This window comes from Chelonia mydas, chromosome 2 (genome assembly GCF_015237465.2).
Source record: "Chelonia mydas isolate rCheMyd1 chromosome 2, rCheMyd1.pri.v2, whole genome shotgun sequence".
Lineage (NCBI taxonomy): Eukaryota > Metazoa > Chordata > Testudines > Cheloniidae > Chelonia > Chelonia mydas.
The window spans coordinates 208,019,222-208,037,603 of NC_057850.1; the positions used below are offsets into that span (position 1 = coordinate 208,019,222).

The following is an 18,382-nucleotide window of genomic DNA, read 5'->3' on the forward strand; positions in this document are numbered from 1 at the left end:
AGAGAGAATATTCAGGAGTCTGTTTTGTATCCAAAATAGTTGTTTTCCTTTAATATAGCTCTGATAAAGGGGATTGAATCACCATACTCTTGTCCAGGTGTTTGTAGTTTCCCCATTCACCTCAATGAGTGCAGTACTGCATGTCTGCCACTGCGGTGCTGTCTAAAGCTATAAATCAGTCTCACTTGCAGCTCCATTTATCTGATTCAAAATAGCGTCTCCCAGTAGCAAGCAGGTACTGCTGGCTTCTTCTCTGCTCCTGAATCCTGAAACATTGAAGGCAGTTCCTGTGTTACCAACTCTCATGCTATGTGGAGCTCACTGAGTTGTGTCATTACACGAGAATCTCAACTTTCATTTTTTAAAAATGTAAGTTTCTAGACCTCATAGTTGTGGAAAAAAGACTGAAAATGTGAACCTTTAAGGCTCAAAAACCAGCAGGCAAAGAACCCCAAATCAAATGCTTGGTTAAAATAAACTATGGTTTTAAAATAATCTCATTGTGGGGGAGAGGGGAATTGACTCTAGATTTTGAAACACCTGGAGTTGGCAATGTTGTAATTCCCTCTTTGGGGAGTATTTTTCTAAGATATGAGCATGCCCACTTTCTGTAGAATAGTGGGGAAGTGAATGGAGAGGCTCAGCTCAGCCTAGTTTTCTACCCCCTCTGGCTATGTTAAGCTATTTTATGGAAGCTGTCTGAGGTAATTAGGATACTCTTTTGGGAAGAAGCACCATGCAATGGGTAGGGCATCAGATGTTGTATCAGGAGACCTGTGCTCTGTTCCTGGCTCTGCCAGTGATAGCCTGTGTGATTTTAGGCAAATCACTTAGCTCCTGCTTTTTTGGAGGTTCTAGGCACTCATAGCTCTATCTGGGCTCAATAGGAGCTGTTGGTGCTTGGCTTCTCTGAATTATCATGCTATTAAACTTCCCTATGCTTCAGTTTCCCAATATCTGTAACAGGGATACTGATACTTAGCTCAGTAAAGCCCTTAAGATCGCAGGTAGAAAAAACTGTATGAATGCTTTGTAGGAGTATTGTATTGTAATATGAATTAAGCCTTCAGTGACTTCCTCTTTCCTAGTGGTTAGTTGTTCTGTCATACTGTTTTAGAGACAATATGTATGTTTGATACAAAGTAAGACTTGGCAAAAGAACATTTAAAGGTACTCTACAAAGGCTGACTTATTTAGGATTGTGCTGTTTGTTCTCTTCCTTATGATGTGTTTCTAGAAACCTTGAAAAGTGGTGGGCTTTTTGCTTGTATTTTTTACCGTTGGGAATATCAAGAATGTCAAGTCTGGCCTTCTAGTTTTGCTAAGGAATTTGTTAGATGCCTGAGAGTATATTTATTGTGAGCTCTTGCTTCTTGGGCAGAAGCACTGAATTTTTATCCTTTATTCAAAATATTGTCTGTTTCAGTTAAATAGCTGTTAACAAAGATAAATTAAAACAAAAGTTATAAACAGTCACATTAAAAATCCCTTCTCCTCTCAGCTGTGTACACTGTTTGAATTTGTGATCTCATCACCTGACTAGCTCTTCAGTTATCGAAGAGTCTTGAATGGTTAATAAGACCTACTTTTCTAAAGTGTAAAAAACAGTAAAAAAATATATTTTTAAAACAAACTTATTGGATTGACGTCATGAAGGAAAAAAGGTCCAAGCCCAATTTATCTTTCCCTCTTCAAATCACCTTTAATGTGTAACTGTATTGCTCTCTCTATAGGAATGAATGTAGCTATTATTACAATACATCTGGTTTCCAGGATATTCTTGACTAAAGTTTTTATTTTTCAGTATTAAGAAAGTTCAAATGAGAGAGGAAGGAAAAGTATTCCAAATAATGTTTTAAAAAAAATATTGGCATTCAGTGTGCCCTTGACAGAGCAAATTATTTATTTCTATACGCAGGGACTAGTTCTAGAAACTCTCCAATTCCCTTCATATAAATTTGCTTTCTGCTGATTACACTAATGGATTTGTTTTCCAGTGGGGCGCAGGTGGATAATTCATCAACCAATCCTCAAAAGTAGGAGGATGGGTTTCCTTCCATTTAATTATAATACATTTCACAGTAGCTTCCACTAGAGCCAATTTAATAATCTTCTCCTTTTCAGCTAGAAAAGATGCCGGAACAACACCCCCAATATTCCCACAGGAAGAGTCTGGAGGTGCTTACTTGAAATTCTTCCTCACTAGCACAAAATGATTGAAAAGGAACAAGTTTTAAAGTTTTTGAGCAATTCTAACAGTGTGGTTAAGCAGCCCTTATATAATTATGTCTTGGGAAAATTGTGACTATCGGACTCTTTCTTATATGATTTTGAAACTTAGCTCTCTAACAAAATCCTACTCTTTGCTGACCAAAATTAATTTAAAAAGTTTTTTGTGACTCATATAAACAGTGTACGTGATTTCTTGAAATTGCTTTTCATCTAGTTCGCTTCCAGAAAAAGCAAGGCGTTTGCTTCAAATCGCTAGCTTTGGAAGCATTTGTTCTGGTCTGCCAGTGTTTCACTATTCTAGCAAGTCACAAGATGTCAGATCTTTAGATGTGGTACTCATCTGATATATTCAGTTCTCAGGTTTCAGAGTAACAGCCGTGTTAGTCTGTATTCGCAAAAAGAAAAGGAGTACTTGTGGCACCTTAGAGACTAACCAATTTATTTGAGCATGAGCTTTTGTGAGCTACAGCTCACGAAAAAAACAGTAAAAAAATATGAAGCTCACGAAAGCTCATGCTCAAATAAATTGGTTAGTCTCTAAGGTGCCACAAGTACTCCTTTTCATTCAGTTCTCAGTTATTTGTTTCACAAAACCTAAATGTTGGTTTGTCACTCAGCAAATGTTGTGTTCATGCTGTTGCAGACATCACAACAATTTCTGAACTTATAGGAGAGGCTGCGAGTCCAATAAGGCACCCGGTATCTAAAGGTGAACACAGCCTTTTAGCCAAATGAGCTTATATGAACTTAACTGTTACTTCCTATTGTCTCTCTCTGCCAACCATTGTTGTCTTATATGTTTTGTGTCTCGGCTAGTTTGTCCTTGTTCAAGTCTTGATCCCAGCCAGACACTGGATAAACTGATCAGCTCACCCTTTGGAGTTCAGGAAACAGATACTAAACTTGCTTTAATCTTCCTTTTCAAGACATTTCAGCCCAAATTGCCTAATTTCCTCCTGCAATAGCCTTGCATACATATTGAACAGGGAAGTGACAATCTTGTAGTACCCCCACAGGAGATCCCTCACAGAACAGATGAGGAATTGCCCAATACTTCTCTCTGGATTCTTTCAGAGAACAAAAGAATAGAGCTACACAAAATTGGCTTAGCTGCCAGCATCTGCAGCTGTGTCAACGCCACTTCTCAACTGCCAAAAGCCTCCATGCCTGTGGACGTTATTCAACAGCTCTTATTCCACCTGGGAATGGAGAGTTATTTTCCATTAGACGTTGCCTTCATTTTAATAAAAGAGATATTAGATTCTGTATTACTGGTCTAGTGGGGTTAAAATGACCCTTTATAGCCAAACTGTGATCCGATTTGGAAATCTGTCGGGGCTAACGCAGGTGTGTTGTACAGGCTAGTGAAATCCCAGTTTGGAGCATTGAAGCATCTGAAGAAGACACTATTTCCACACTGCAGTCATGCAAGATGATTTGGCTTACCTGTTGATTATTTCAGCCCTGCCCTACACATCTCATGGGTGTATGAAGTTTAAAGTTATATAACATACTGAGAGAAACAACTCCTACTAATGCCTGTATGGCAGATCATTTACTAACAGAATTAGACACAGCAGGTATGTAAAAATTTACTGAACCTGTCATGTGGCTGGATCAATGGGAAGTTAGGCTGAATACCCAATACTGTGAGGCAGTAGCATCAAGAATGACCCAATATTCTAGATCTTCTGCCCTAGAATTTCCACTCCCCTGGAGTATAGCAACAGTTGCAGAATAATTAGGAATACCAACCAGCAGGCAAACATAATGATTCAGGCATAATTTTAATCACCCTTTATTCCGAGTGACACTCTGAGCAAGTGACAAAACGTGAAAAAGTTCTTCAGCTCCTTGTATTAGTCAGAGAGAGCTGCAGTGTCACATATTTTTCTCCAGATGAAAACACTATTTCTAGTTTAGGGTATTTGTATTCCATGATTCCATATGTTTTTGTTCAGATCAAGCAATAATACAGGATGCAGTGGGGCTCTATTAGCTATTGTCTCAGTACCACACGCCTCTTGCGCAGCTTCAGTAGAAAAATGTCATTACTAGTAATTTATTGATAACACTCCTAAATGGTAGCTGGACTGACTTAAAGGGTGCTCAGAGGAGGCCAGATTTTTAAAATACTATTGTCTTGTGCCTATAGGCCCTGATTTGTGAAAGGACAATAAGCATGTACCTAATTTTAAGCATGTGATGTAGTCCCATTTAAATCAATGGGACTACTTGCATGCTTGTGTACCTTGCTGAATTGGACCATAATTTGCAGATGCAGTTGATGTAATTTAGCTGTCTGTCTACCTGATTTGCATGTGTACTTGTGTATTCAGATACTCAGATATTTGGGGGTTGGACTAGATGACCTCCTGAGGTCCCTTCTAACCCTGATATTCTATGATTCTATGATATTCGAATTACTTAATTGTGGGCACATAAATGAAGACTGGTTTGAGACTCTGTTCAAAGTCAAGCCCTTAGTTTTTCCAAAGAGTAGAAATTAATCAGTCAAATGATTGATTAAAGTATGTATTACTCTTTTCCTTTTTGACAATTAAGGAACAGTTCATAAGTATTTGCAGTTGATTTTCATATGTGGAAGCTTTTGCCTGAAAGATGCAGTTTCCAAAGAATGTTTGAACAACCAATTTGAATCCATTTTTTAAACCATCTGCCCTCTCAAATCAATTAAATTTACACATTGAAAGCAATCTGTATGCAAACGCCACATGGCTAAAGCTGGGTAAGAATAAATGCTATTGTTGAACATATATTTTTACAGCTTTAGGCTCTCATCCTGCAAAGACTTTTAAATGTTCTTAATTTAATGAACTGTGAGTACCCTCATTGACTTATTAAGTTAAGTAAGTGTATGTAAGTTTTTGGAGGATTGCAGCCTTAGTGAGAGAGATTTTGCTTTCTCCTTCTCTGGGTACTCAGGTGCTATGGTGAAATTTTCTGAATAAAAAGCTTTTTTAATTAAAAATTGCTTATAAACTTTTTGGGAAAAATGCTTCACTTTTTCTCTTTGCAGTATTTTATCAAAAATTTTTACTGAAACCATAATTTTAAATAGCTATTAGAATATTTCATTTCCTGAAGACCAGATTTTCAACAGATGAAAAAGCCAATGTTTTCAATTTAAAAATTTCACAGAAATTTTGATAAGTGTGACATGGAAACAACTTCAATTTTGACTTTTGGTTCCCTGTTAATCTCTATCAGATACTTTCAGGGATGATTCAAGGTCTTTTTCACAAACAGCAGACCAATTTTCTCTGAATTTCCTAGGACAAATTCATAATTTTGTTTTGGAGATAAAATTAGCTATTTTAATTTTAAAACATTGTTTTCTTTTAACTAGAAGGGACAAGATTTCATTATGAAATAAATGTATCAATACTTCTGAAATCAACTTTGTACATAAATAGTTGCTAACTAAATGTTACTGATTTAATACAACTTCCCTCATGGTGCTGCAATGCCAATTTAAATAAAACATTAATGCATGTTTTAGAAAGCTAAATCAGCAAATTTGAAATTGGATTTAATAATGACGAGGTTTCCACAGTTAAGTCCAGCAAGGAATTGGACTCTGTTGCTGAGAAACAGTGTCTTGCAAATATACACATACTTCATAGGATACATTGTCAGTGCATATGGGACAAATAAAAGCCATTTGGGAAGAAGTTCAAAAGAAATGTTCCAGTGACTATTGAAACCAAAGACCTTCTGCCCTAAAATGTAAGGAAAATTTAGACAAAATGAGCATATTCCTTTGAATACCCATTAGGCCCAGAAGGATTTGTATTCCAGACTTGGTCAAGCTTTAAAAGAGATAATGGTGAGACAGCTCCATAAAACTGCACATGCTTCTCTTATGTTCCAGGGAAGGGACCTGAAATAGTAGCACCTTTAAAAAAGTATTGTTTAAAAAATTATTCATTCACATATGACTGAAACTATGCTCCATTCCAGAAAGGCTTTTCCTTACAGTAACATTTGGCCAGTGTTTCAGCCTTAGTGCCAAAAATGAGAATCAGTTATTTCAGTTTGGTCTGTCTTATAAATTGTAGACTTTCTTTTTTTTAAAAGTTACAGAAATGTTTGTACTGTGGCAATTTTAATTTTGAGGTTCCATATAAAATGCATTTTAACCATTACAGAGCCTAGATAATCTTTGGGTGATTTTATTGTCCCCTAATCGTGTTCTATTTAATTATATAATTAAGGACAGCACTCTCTTTACAAAAAAGGTACAAGTGAGCTGGAGACATATAGGGTGGACTTCATACAAGAATGGAGCACCTCATGCAAGGTCCTCCATACCACTTACTCTCTGCAGTAAGGTTTGGAATTATGCGATCCTATGGTAAGGGTTACTGCTATACAGTGGGTGGGGATAGTAGCATAGGTATAGCAGGTAGGTATTTACACCATCCCCAAATAGGTCAGCATTGGGAGGAGGGACTGCTGAGGTCATGCTATAAGTGACTACTAAGTGCATACTTCTAGTGGTCCAAACCTCTCATATAGTAGGGGGTGCAGACAGTCATTAGCTAGTATTCCAGTCAGCAGGCTGCTGTAGCAGTAAGGAGAGACTGTGTTGCATTCCCAGAGCCTGCTTGTAGTTTGGGGGATGGTGGATTCAGTTCACTCTCTCAAAAGATCCTTGGAGTTCCTTGCACAAAGACTGATTACATAGGCTTTGTGCAGGAGAATGTAACTGAATGTGCATGGGTGAGTTTGATCAACAGTGTTTATGGTAAATCTGTACCTGGGTGAGTTATGGAACCATGATTCATAGGTGACTATATGAAGCCCACCTTCCTTCTTTTTAAGGAAACAAAATATGGGAACGTTGTATGTGTTAAATGTCTGTTCTTTGTCTCTCCCCAACCTCAGGTGCTACTTGGCTTCTAGAGATTTTAGTGAAATCTTTAGAATTGGCCTATAAATCTTTATACAAAACTCCCCTGAGCTCTACAACAGCAATATGTGCTGGTAACCCATAACCCAGTTAAGAGGAACATTCATTAATTTATTGGTTAGATCTTCAAGGATAGGTCCCAAAGTTGTACTACATAATATGCATATATATCTCTGCAAACAGGGACAGAAATAGCTAATTTAAAACACAACTTTGCGCATGTTATTTCATGCATCAATAAGATGTACACTTACCAGTTTGGGCACCAATATTCCCTTGTCTGAAACATTATGGACTCTATTTGTTACCTATGGTAATTGACACCTTGACCTTAAGTGCAGAGAATTCTCTTAAGATGTATCTATCCCCTTGTAACTTGCTTCTATGAAACAAGCAAATCCCATTTCCTGAACACTTTCTTTCCCCATCCTCAGTAATTACCCCTCCAAACCTGGTCTTTCCCTTCTTTACCTTTTCCTTATTATCTACAGACCATTGCCTATCTAAGATATTGTAACTTAGATCACTTGTCTTTGCATGTTCAGAAGATAAATGTCTCTAAGTTGTTAAGTTATACTTTTGTACTATACAAATAGTGTTATGTGAAAGTATATTGGTATTAATATGAGTTGGGAACTTTGTAGACTTATCTATTTTTTTTTTATTTTAAAATGACAAATAGGAACTTTTTAAAGCTCTGGGGACTGGAATCTCTATCACTGGAGGTTTTTAAGAACAGGCTGAACAAACACCTGTCAGGGATGATTTAGGTTAGGTTGGTCGTGCCTCAGCACGGGGGGGCTGGACTTGAAGACCTTTCAAGGTCACTTCCAACCCTACATTTCTATTATTCTATCACTTATTCCAAATTTTGCGCATCCCCTTGAGACTGATGAACTGTAAGTTCTCCCTTCATTGTATTCAAGGTGTTTTATGGGCAAAGCATTATATATAGGTTGTATATGCAGAGATCTTCACCCTCGCTTCAGTGCCTTTATGCTACATAAAAAGGCCAGAATGGCAGAAAGGGCCCTCTAAGCTCTGTATCCAACAGAGGGGGGATTCATTCAGTGCAATAATTGCAGAAGGCAGCCATTAGGCTGCCCTTCAAGGACCCCTTTGCAAGCCCTGCAATAGAAGTGTTCTAGGGGCAAGAGAGCTGTGTAGCTGCAGAACACTGGGGAGGCTACCATAATTTACACCTGCCTCTAGGGAAGTTGAGGTTAAACTGGGGACATCCCCAGCTGCAAGAGCAGCTCAGGATTGAGAGGTGCAAAGGTGGCTTAAGGCCATCAAGCTACCTTTCCCTCTGGGCTGTGATTTCAGTAGTGTGCCTCTAAGAGGTGCAGTACAGTATCTCACCTAGTGTGAAAGATACCATATATAAATAGGCTTCATTTAGAGTTAGGGAATCATCCTGTGGCAAAGAGACTTTTATTTAGCTGACTCTGGTAATGTGTGCCAAGCCAGCATCTAGGAGCTCTATGATTGGTCAGTTTAGGTACTATTTGGGAAGCTAATTGAATGACTAGCAAGGGTATGGTTACCAAAGTCATCCATGTATAACATAGATAAGAATCTAAGGGTATGTCTAACCTACCTGCTGGATCGGCGGGCAGCGATCGATCCAGTGGGGGTCGATTTATTGCGTCTCATCTAAACACAATAAATCGACCCCTGAGCGCTTGCCCATTGACTCCTGTACTCTACCGGCATGAGAAGCACAGGCGGAGTCAACGGGGGAGTGGCAGCAGTTGACTCACCGCAGTGAAGACACCGCGGTGAGTAGATCTAAGAACATTGACTTCTGCTATGTTGTTCATGTAGCTGAAGTTGTGTAACTTAGATCAATTCTCCCCACCCCGGCCCCCCACAGTGTAGACCACGCCTAAGATGATAATGAAAGGGCATAACCACTTTTCTGAAAATTCGGCTCGAACTGTGAAAATATCATTTGGCTATGTTGTACTATTTTGCTATCTTCCCATATTTTCCACCATACAAAAGCTGTTTCTGATGTCACCTTTGGTTCAATGTGATCCTGTGGACTGAGGCTACTGGACTGAGCAGGGAGTTAAGATTTAAGTCCTATTTTTCATTCACTCAAAAACTTTCTTCCTGATTAGGTCAAGTCTCTTAAACTCTGGTCCTTGGTTTCCCTATATGTAAAATGATGAGGATAATGGTGATTTACCAATCTTTGTAAAGCCCGTTGAGATTGATGGATGAAAAGATATTTATTGATATAAGTGCTGAGTACTTTTTCCACATTTTGTGAATTTTGTACTTACATCATTTTGACCTTTGTGACCTGTGATATCCAGCTGTAATACTCCTCTTTAACCCTTTCTCCCATTTAATCCCTTAATTGCAATGTTTTATGAGTTGAGACTTTATCTTTCTCCAGGAGAATGCAGCACTCACAGGCCTCCTGAATTCACCCTTAATGCTACTTCATTGATTGGCTAAATGCCTACAAAGGGGGTACTCAAATAGGATTATTTGCAACTGACTGCCAAGATCGCATGACATAAAAAAATCTCTTATCTTCAAACTAGGGTTTCCAAGTTTGATTTCAAATCTGGATGTGTGTCCTCACCTTGCCAATGCCAGCTCAGTAACGTACAGGGTATTAACTTTTCTGTTACTTTAATAATAATAATAATAATAATAATTAATAATAAAAGCTAGCATGTAAAGATGGGAATGGTATACTCAGAGCAAATTACTAAGATAAAATTCTGTTTTCTTTCCTACACTTCTAATTCTGTAAGTAAATCTTTGCATTCATGAATCTTGAAATTCATTTAAATGTTAGTCTTTATTTTTATTGTTATTCCAGATTGCAATTTCCTGAGTAAAGCAGCCCAAATTCTCCAAATGTTTATAGTGCATGTAATATTTTTATCAGCAATGAAGCACCATTGTGGTAGATATTAAGTATATTCTTGCACATTTGCGCTTTATCAAAGTATTACAATGATCATAGTAAAATCTGTATATTTCATAAAGTTATCTCTAATTATCCAGTGAGCAATACTGGGGTAAATATTTATTTGGGTGATGGAAATTAAATGGGACTAGAGAAAAGTGGAAATTTCCAGAAAAATAATAAACTATCAACTCTATATGTCTTTTCAAGTTACAATTGAAAATGTCTTTTTCCTTTGACTATATATGTAGTCCCTAGAACTGGTTAGAACATGGCCATGTAAATCAAATTTTGAAGAAAACCAACAATAAACTTGTTTTATCCCCCCATTTTTCAATCAGTTTTAGTTTTTCTACTGTCTATTGTGTGATATAGAATGCATTATAAATCTGTTTTATATAATTATGTAAATGTTTCTGTTCACAAATCATTGATGTTAAAAGAGGGAGTAAACATAATTATCCAGTCCATCTGCAAATATAGGATTGTTCCTTACAATTAATTGTACTGTGGCGTGGTGGGTTTTTCCTCCCATTATCTACTCTTTATGTAATTCTGTAATATGTTAAGTATGTGATTTGCTCCTATAGAAGTCAGTAGGATTCTGTTATGGAAAAAAAAGATTATTGGTTTGATCCAAAGCTGATAGCCTGATCCAAAGCCCATTGAAGTCTCTGAATGTACCATGGTTTGTATTGCGTGGTTTAAAACTAAGCTTATTATCTTTTATGCCCAAAACAGTTATTTATATTGATTGTGAGATTTAGTACATGTATTTAGGAGGCACATCATGCCTGTCTCACTCAGTGAATTTAATGGGATGACTTATCTAAGCAAGATTTTTGCTCAAGATGTCTGCTATGATGAGAAGGGGGTGATTTTTTTTAAAGCAGTATTTTAGAGAACTCTGTTTGAATGAGGTAATGGAGAAATTTCAGTATCATGGGCAGGGGGACCCCAAAACCCATCTCTTGCAGTGAAGACACCATGCGCTTGCACTGTGTGCAAGGACTAATTGTAATTTTTTCCCTTTGGCAAAGGCATAAAGTGTTTTTCAGCAGTTTGTGGTGCTCCTAATCACATCATAACTGCAACTGCACACAGCATATTGTAATACCACCTGCCAAAGTCTCTCAATCATCTTTGTGAAACATTTTGTACCAATTCTGTTCTTGTCCATTTCAGCTCAGATTTGTAACCTGTGAAAGTAGATGGAACTTGTAAGGCAAATACAGCACACAGAACCTGAAATTTAAAATAAAGAAATCACAGTGTGATAACAGAATAAGAGTGGAATCAGTGTAACAATTTATAACTTTTTCATTTCAAAGGAAAAAAATGCTCATACTTGGGAAATAGCTAACCAGAGGGGACAAAAATATACTTGATCTTTATTTAGGTCAAATACATAGCTATGAAGAATTGGAAAAATAGTTGAGAAAGAAGTGAAATATAGTGTCCTATAAGCACAATAAGGAAGACACCCATCCTCAAAGCTAACAGTACGCCTCTGACAAATAACCAGGGATTTTAACAGTTGACAGTAAAATCTACCTTCAGAGACCAGGCTCAACAACACATTGATGTGCCTGTCTGATCTCCACTTGTCTTATTGATCCCCACAATTATCTGGAGCAGTGGCTAATTTTCCGTAAAGTAATGCAGTGAGATTAACATATAGGAAAAAGGTTGGGTTTTTTTTTTTGTTTTTCGTAAAAGAGAAAATTAAAATAATATATGGATGAATCAAGTTCAATAAAGAACCAGCATGAACCTTCAACTCAAATTAAGCCCAAACAGAAACTCTCTAGATGTTTGAGTTACTTAAATTACCATTTTAACACTGTGATAAATGAAGGGGGGGGAGGGCTAGCTCCCTTTTTTGGACACCCAGCCAGTTAGCTATAAAGTCACTCTTGGTGGCTTTTCTCTGCTTGCTTTCCCTGTAAAAGGTTAAAAAGTCCCCCAGGTAAAGGAAAGGAAGTGGGTACCTGACCAAAAGAGCCAATGAGAAGGCTACAGCTTTTTAAAATGGAGGAAAAAACTTCCCCTTTGTCTCTGTTGTTGTTCTCTGGGAAAGAGGGGAACAGGGAGCAGTTATGCTGTGAGAAGCTGTAAGCCAGATCTGAAAATCATCAGATCATATCTGGAACTACTTTCAACAACCCAAATATGTAAGTAGATCAGGAATGTTTAGCAAGACGTGATTCGGTTTATTTCTGTTTTTCTTATGGCTACGGACTCCTCTGTGCTAACCTCAGATGCTTGTGTTTGCTTGTAACCTTTAAGCTGAACCCCCAAGAAAGCTATTTTGGATGCTTAATTTTTGGAATTGCTCTTCTGAAATCTAGCAATAGCCTGAGTTTTCAGATATATTTCTCTTTCTTTCATAAAATTTACCTTTTCTAAGAAGAGGTTTGGATTTTTTTTGTGTTCCTAAAAGGTTTGTGCATATGTTGTTCAATTAGCTGGAGGCAACAGCTAATTTCCTTTGTTTTCTTTCTCAGCTCTTTCCTGGAGGGGGTGTGGGGTGAAAGGGCTTGAGGGTACCCCACAGGAAGGAATTCCCAAGTGCGCCTTTCTGGGTCTCAAGGGGGTTTTTGCATTTGTGTGGTGGCAGCATCTACCCATCCAAGGTCAGAGAGAAGCTGTAACCTTGGGAGCTTAATACAAGCCTGGAGTGACCAGTATTAGTTTTTAGAATCATTGCGGGCCCCCACCTTCTGCACTTGAAGTGCCAGAGTGGCGATTCAGCCTTGACAAACAATTTTTTTAAATTTTCACTTCTAGTTTCTGCCCAGAAATTGGAAATGCTGAATCACTATGTGAAAAGTACTCTCCTGGAAGCCTGAATGGAAATAGGACTTACTGGGAAACTCTCGAAGTCTATGCTCTTAAAATTCCTAGCCAAGTTTTGCTGAAATATAGGGTGAGAGTTTGTGCTGCACATGCAGAGAGCTCATAGCACAGGGACAGGAAGTTTTCAACTACTTTTACATTCTTCCAATGTTTGGCTGTTCTGTGGGCCAGAGTAGGAGCTGTCTACCAGCCTGTCCCTGCCTGCCTATGGGCAGCATTCTGCCCAGAATCTCTCTATTTTAGTTCCAACCCCAACATCCAGGGCTGTCCTTACCCATATGCAAAGCACGCAGCAAATTTCCTGGTGCCCTGTGCAGCTGCATGCTGCTCCAGACCCTGCTCCGGCTCTTCCCCTGGCCCTGCTCTGCCCCAGCCCCGCCCCCACTCCCCTGAAGATTGCAGCCAGGCCAGACCTTGCACTCACCGTGGGGTAAGTGGAGCAACCCGGCCCCAGCCTGCTCCGCTCCCCTCTCCCAGCCGCGCCGCTGGTGAGTGCTTGGGAGTGGTTCCCCTCAAGCCTGGGAGTCAGGGAAGCAGAGCAGCCTGGGGCACCAGGCCACCGCAGGGGTGAGGGGAGGGGCTGGCCACTTCCTGCGGGAAGTAGAGTGACCCAGCCCCAGTCTGCTCCACTCCCCTGGCTCCCAGGCTTGGAGGGGAAGGTGGGAACCGCGCACCAGCACTCGCTGGTGGCGCGGCTGGGAGCCAGGGGAGCAGACCAGGCTGGGGCTGGATCACTCCACTTTCCACGGAAAATGGCCAGCCCCCATCCCCTGTGGAGGCCTCGGGCCACCCTCCCCCCTGCTCCTCCCATGGAGGCGGGGGGGCTGCGTAGGGCACCAAAATAGCTTGGGACAGCCCTGCCAACATTCCCCTTCTATCTCAGTGCACTCCCTATGCCAGGGTTTGCCTGGGGCTGCATGTCTTCCACAGTCCCTGAATCAGGGAAATATTCCGTAGCCAAATTTGGGGTATTTAGAGCCCCTTTACTTGGGGCACAAGGTCTGGAGCAAGGATGAGACACTCAGCCAAGAGGTTGAGATAAAAATTCAAATTTATGGATCATTAGCTAAACTGAACTGACACTCTGCACCTTCTAAGGTTTGTCTACCATTGCTTAGTCTAGGATTACCACACGTCTGGGTTTTCCTGAATACAGCCTCTTTTTTGAGCTTCTTTTCCCTGTCTGGGTGGATTTTTCAAGTAACAGGAAATGTTTGGGGTTTCACCAGAGCAGACAAGCTGCAGCTCAGAAGGATCTTGGCTTGATCCGCTTCCCGATTGGTCCCTCGCTAGCATCTGCAGCTGATTGATCCATTCCCCTGCAAGCCACAGCTGCAAGATGCCGTCCACGCAGGCCCCAGCTCCCAGCAGGGAGGTGCTAACTGATGGTTGTCGCTGCGTCCTGGGCTTGTGCCAGCCGCCCTGCCGTTGTGACAGCGGGCAACACTGCTCCCCACCTCCACTGAGTACCCCTGCCACAGGTACTTCCTCCTCTTCCCCTTCCCTCCTTGCCCCAGCAGTGTCTTCTTTTTGGGAACCTGAAATATGGTAATATTAGCTTAGTCCATAAGCAGATGTATTTAGAATTTTCTGGCTCCAACTGTCATCCCTGAAGGAATCTGGGTAACAAGCTCAGTTTGAGGCAGAAACAAACTTAAAATACCATTCTGCTCTTAAAAGTGACTTTGTAAAAATGGCCATCTCTTACTCCAAAAAGAAAAGGAGTACTTGTGGCACCTTAGAGACTAACCAATTTATTTGAGCATAAGCTTTCGTGAGCTACAGCTCACTTCATCGGATGCATTCAGTGGAAAATACAGTGAGGAGATTTATATACACACAGAACATGAAAAAATGGGTGTTTATCATGCACACTGTAAGGAGAGTGATCACTTAAGATGAGCTATTACCAGTAGGAGACGGGGGAGGGGGGAAAGAAAACCTTTTGTAGCGATAATCAAGGTGGGCCATTTCCAGCAGTTAACAAGAATGTCTGAGGAACAGTGGCGGGCGGGGGGAATAAACAAGGTTAAATAGTTTTACTTTGTGTAATGACCCATCCACTCCCAGTCTCTATTCAAGCCTAAGTTAATTGTATCCAATTTTCAAATTAATTCCAATTCAGCAGTCTCTCGTTGGAGTCTGTTTTTGAAGTTTTTTTTGTTGAAGAATTGCCACTTTTAGGTCAGAAATCAAGTGACCAGAGAGATTGAAGTGTTCTCCGACTGGTTTATGAATGTTAAAATTCTTGACGTCTGATTTGTGTCCATTTATTCTTTTACGTAGAGACTGTCCAGTTTGACCAATATACGTGGCAGAGGGGCATTGCTGGCACATGATGGCATATATCACATTGGTAGATGTGCAGGTGAACGAGCCTCTGATAGTGTGGCTGATGTGATTGGGCCCTATGATGGTGTCCCCTGAATAGATATGTGGACACAGTCGGCAACGGGCTTTGTTGCAAGGATAGGTTCCTGGGTTAGTGGTTCTGTTGTGTGGTTGCTGGTGAGTATTTGCTTCAGGTTGGGAGGCTGTCTGTAAGCAAGGACTGGCCTGTTTCCCAAGATTTGTGAGAGTGGTGGGTTGTCCTTCGGGATAGGTTGTAGATCCTTGATGATGCGTTGGAGAGGTTTTAGTTGGGGGCTGAAGGTGATGGCTAGTGGCGTTCTGTTATTTTCTTTGTTGGGCCTGTCCTGTAGTAGGTGACTTCTGGGTACTCTTCTGGCTCTGTCACTCTGTTTCTTCACTTCAGCAGGTGGGTATTGTAGTTGTAAGAATGCTTGATAGAGATCTTGTAGGCGTTTGTCTCTGTCTGAGGGGTTGGAGCAAATGCGGTTGTATCGTAGAGCTTGGCTGTAGACAATGGATCGTGTGGTGTGGTCTGGGTGAAAGCTGGAGGCATGTAGGTAGGAATAGCGGTCAGTAGGTTTCCGGTATAGGGTGGTGTTTATGTGACCATCGCTTATTAGCACCGTAGTGTCCAGGAAGCGGATCTCTTGTGTGGACTGGTCCAGGCTGAGATTGATGGTGGGATGGAAATTGTTGAAATCATGGTGGAATTCTTCAAGGGCTTGTTTTCCATGGTCCAGATGATGAAGATGTCATCAATGTAGCGCAAGTAGAGTAGGGGCGTTAGGGGACGAGAGCTGAGGAAGCGTTGTTCTAAGTCAGCCATAAAAATGTTGGCATACTGTGGGGCCATGCGGGTACCCATAGCAGTGCCGCTGATTTGAAGGTATACATTGTCCCCAAATGTGAAATAGTTGTGGGTGAGGACAAAGTCACAAAGTTCAGCCACCAGGTTTGCCATGACATTATTGGGGATAGTGTTCCTGATGGCTTGTAGTCCATCTTTGTGTGGAATGTTGGTGTAGAGGGCTTCTACGTTCATTGTGGTCAGGATGGTGTTTTCAGGAAGATCACCTATGGATTGTAGTTTCCTCAGGAAGTCAGTGGTGTCTCAAAGATAGCTGGGAGTGCTGGTAGCGTAGGGCCTGAGGAGCGAGTCTACATAGTCTTACTCCGCAGATCTAGCTTGTGTAATCAGGGTCACATCTGCTTACTTTATTTAGCGCTTTTATTGGTGGTTGCTCTGGCTCTGCAGAACAAACAAATCTAGTTGTGGCCTAGATGCTGTTCCTTCATATGCATGATCAACAGAATTGTTAATTAAGTTCCAGGTGGGTGAGGTAATATCTTTTATTGGATCAACTTCTGTTGGTGAGAGAGACAAGCTTTCAAGCTACACAGAGCTTTATTTCAAGTCTGGGAAAGGTGCTAAGAGCATCACAGCTAAAGACAAGATTGAACAGATAGTTCAGCCTAAGCAGTTAGCATATATTCTAAGGGACTATTCAAGGTGAAGTGGCCCATTAACGCCCCTATGCTATGACTATAGGTATTAATGGGCCGCTTCACCTTGAATGGTCCCTTAGAATAAAAGATATTACCTCACCCATCTTGTCTCTCGAATTTCCTGGGACCAACATGGCTATAACAACACTACCTACATATTTCAAGGAACAGTGACCTGTTAACACCCCTTGCCCCAGGTTTTTTCCTGACTTCTTTTCCCCCTATGACTGGAGAGGTGTTAAGTGGGTCATAGATTGTTGTAATAAGCCATAAATCCAGCATCTCTGTTCAGTCCATGAATTAAGTTACCAGGATTGTCTTTTAAACGTGTTGTGCCACTTTTTGAGAATGCGGACTGAGGTCAGATACACAGTGAATGCTTATCAATATTCTGTGGGGGTTCATTTGAGAGCGTAGTGATTGTCTGAGTTCACCTACATAGTTGTTGGAGCATTTACACTGGATGGAGTTCACCACCTGTTGCAATACCCATGGATCTTGAAAGGTATGTTGTGAGGGGTGTTGATCATCACAGCAGTGGAGATATGTCTGCAGATTTTGCATCTGTTCTGGCAGGATCTGGTGCTGCTTTGATTTGGGGTGTCCTGGTCTGTGGGACCTTGTTTCTGATGAGGAGCTTGGAGAGTTTGGGGGTTGTTTGAAGGCTGTAACAGGGGTTCATGAAACATTTTTTTTTTAGGATGGGGTCCTCATCAAGTACAGGTTTTAACTGTTTGATGATACCCCATATGGGTTCCAGTGTGTGGTGTAGGTGACCACGAGAGGTGTGTGGTCGGAGGGGGTTTATTTCCATATTGAAATAGGTTCTTTTGGGTATTTGGGTGGTCCATTCCATGATGTTATCTACTGCTCTCGTGGCGTGTCCTTGTTTAGTGAATGGTTTTTAAGTGTGTTAAGGTGTATATCCTGGACTTTCTCCTCTGAGCATATTATGTGGTATCTGAGTACCTGGCTATAGATAATAGATTTCTTTGTGTGTTGTGGGTTACTGGATCTGTGAAGGTAAGTTTGGTGATCCATGGGTTTCTTGTATATGGTTGTCTTTATGATTACCTTGTAAAAGCTCATCACAATATCCAGGAAGTTGATGCTAGTGTGGGTGTTCTGGAGAGAGTTTAATGGATGGGTTGTTATTGTCAAAGTTTTGATGGAAATCTGAGAGAGAGTTTAGGTCATCTGCTCAGATGCTGGTTTCATTGATGTATCTCAGATATGTCATTGGTTTCATGGTGCATTTGTCCCATAAATACTTTCTCAAGATGCCCAAAGAAGAGGTTGGCATATTGTTTCTGGGCAAAGTGTTCGTAGTTATGTCACTGTTATGGATGAGGATAAAATGGATGAGTTTGGCAATGTATTTAGGATGGATATATGAGGGTTGTTCATTACCTTGTAAATATTTGAGTCTGGCAATGATGATGTACTGGGAGGTGACATCCATGGTAACAAGGATGATGATCTGTGGGAGGTTGTTATTGTTGCAGAGTTTGTGGAGGAAGTCAGTTGTGTCCTGGAGGAAGCTGGCCATTTGTGTGGTTAATGGT

The 18,382-nt window shown here is 40.6% G+C and overlaps 1 long non-coding RNA gene across 1 annotated transcript; it reads left to right on the forward strand.

Annotated features, from left to right (window-relative positions):
* Nucleotides 1-222: 222 nt before the first annotated feature.
* On the forward strand, nt 223-11,325 carry LOC122464720. Its single transcript, XR_006289017.1, has 3 exons — nt 223-369; nt 8,896-8,949; nt 9,576-11,325. It is a non-coding gene; the product is annotated as an uncharacterized LOC122464720 (long non-coding RNA).
* The last annotated feature ends 7,057 nt before the right edge of the window (nt 11,326-18,382 follow it).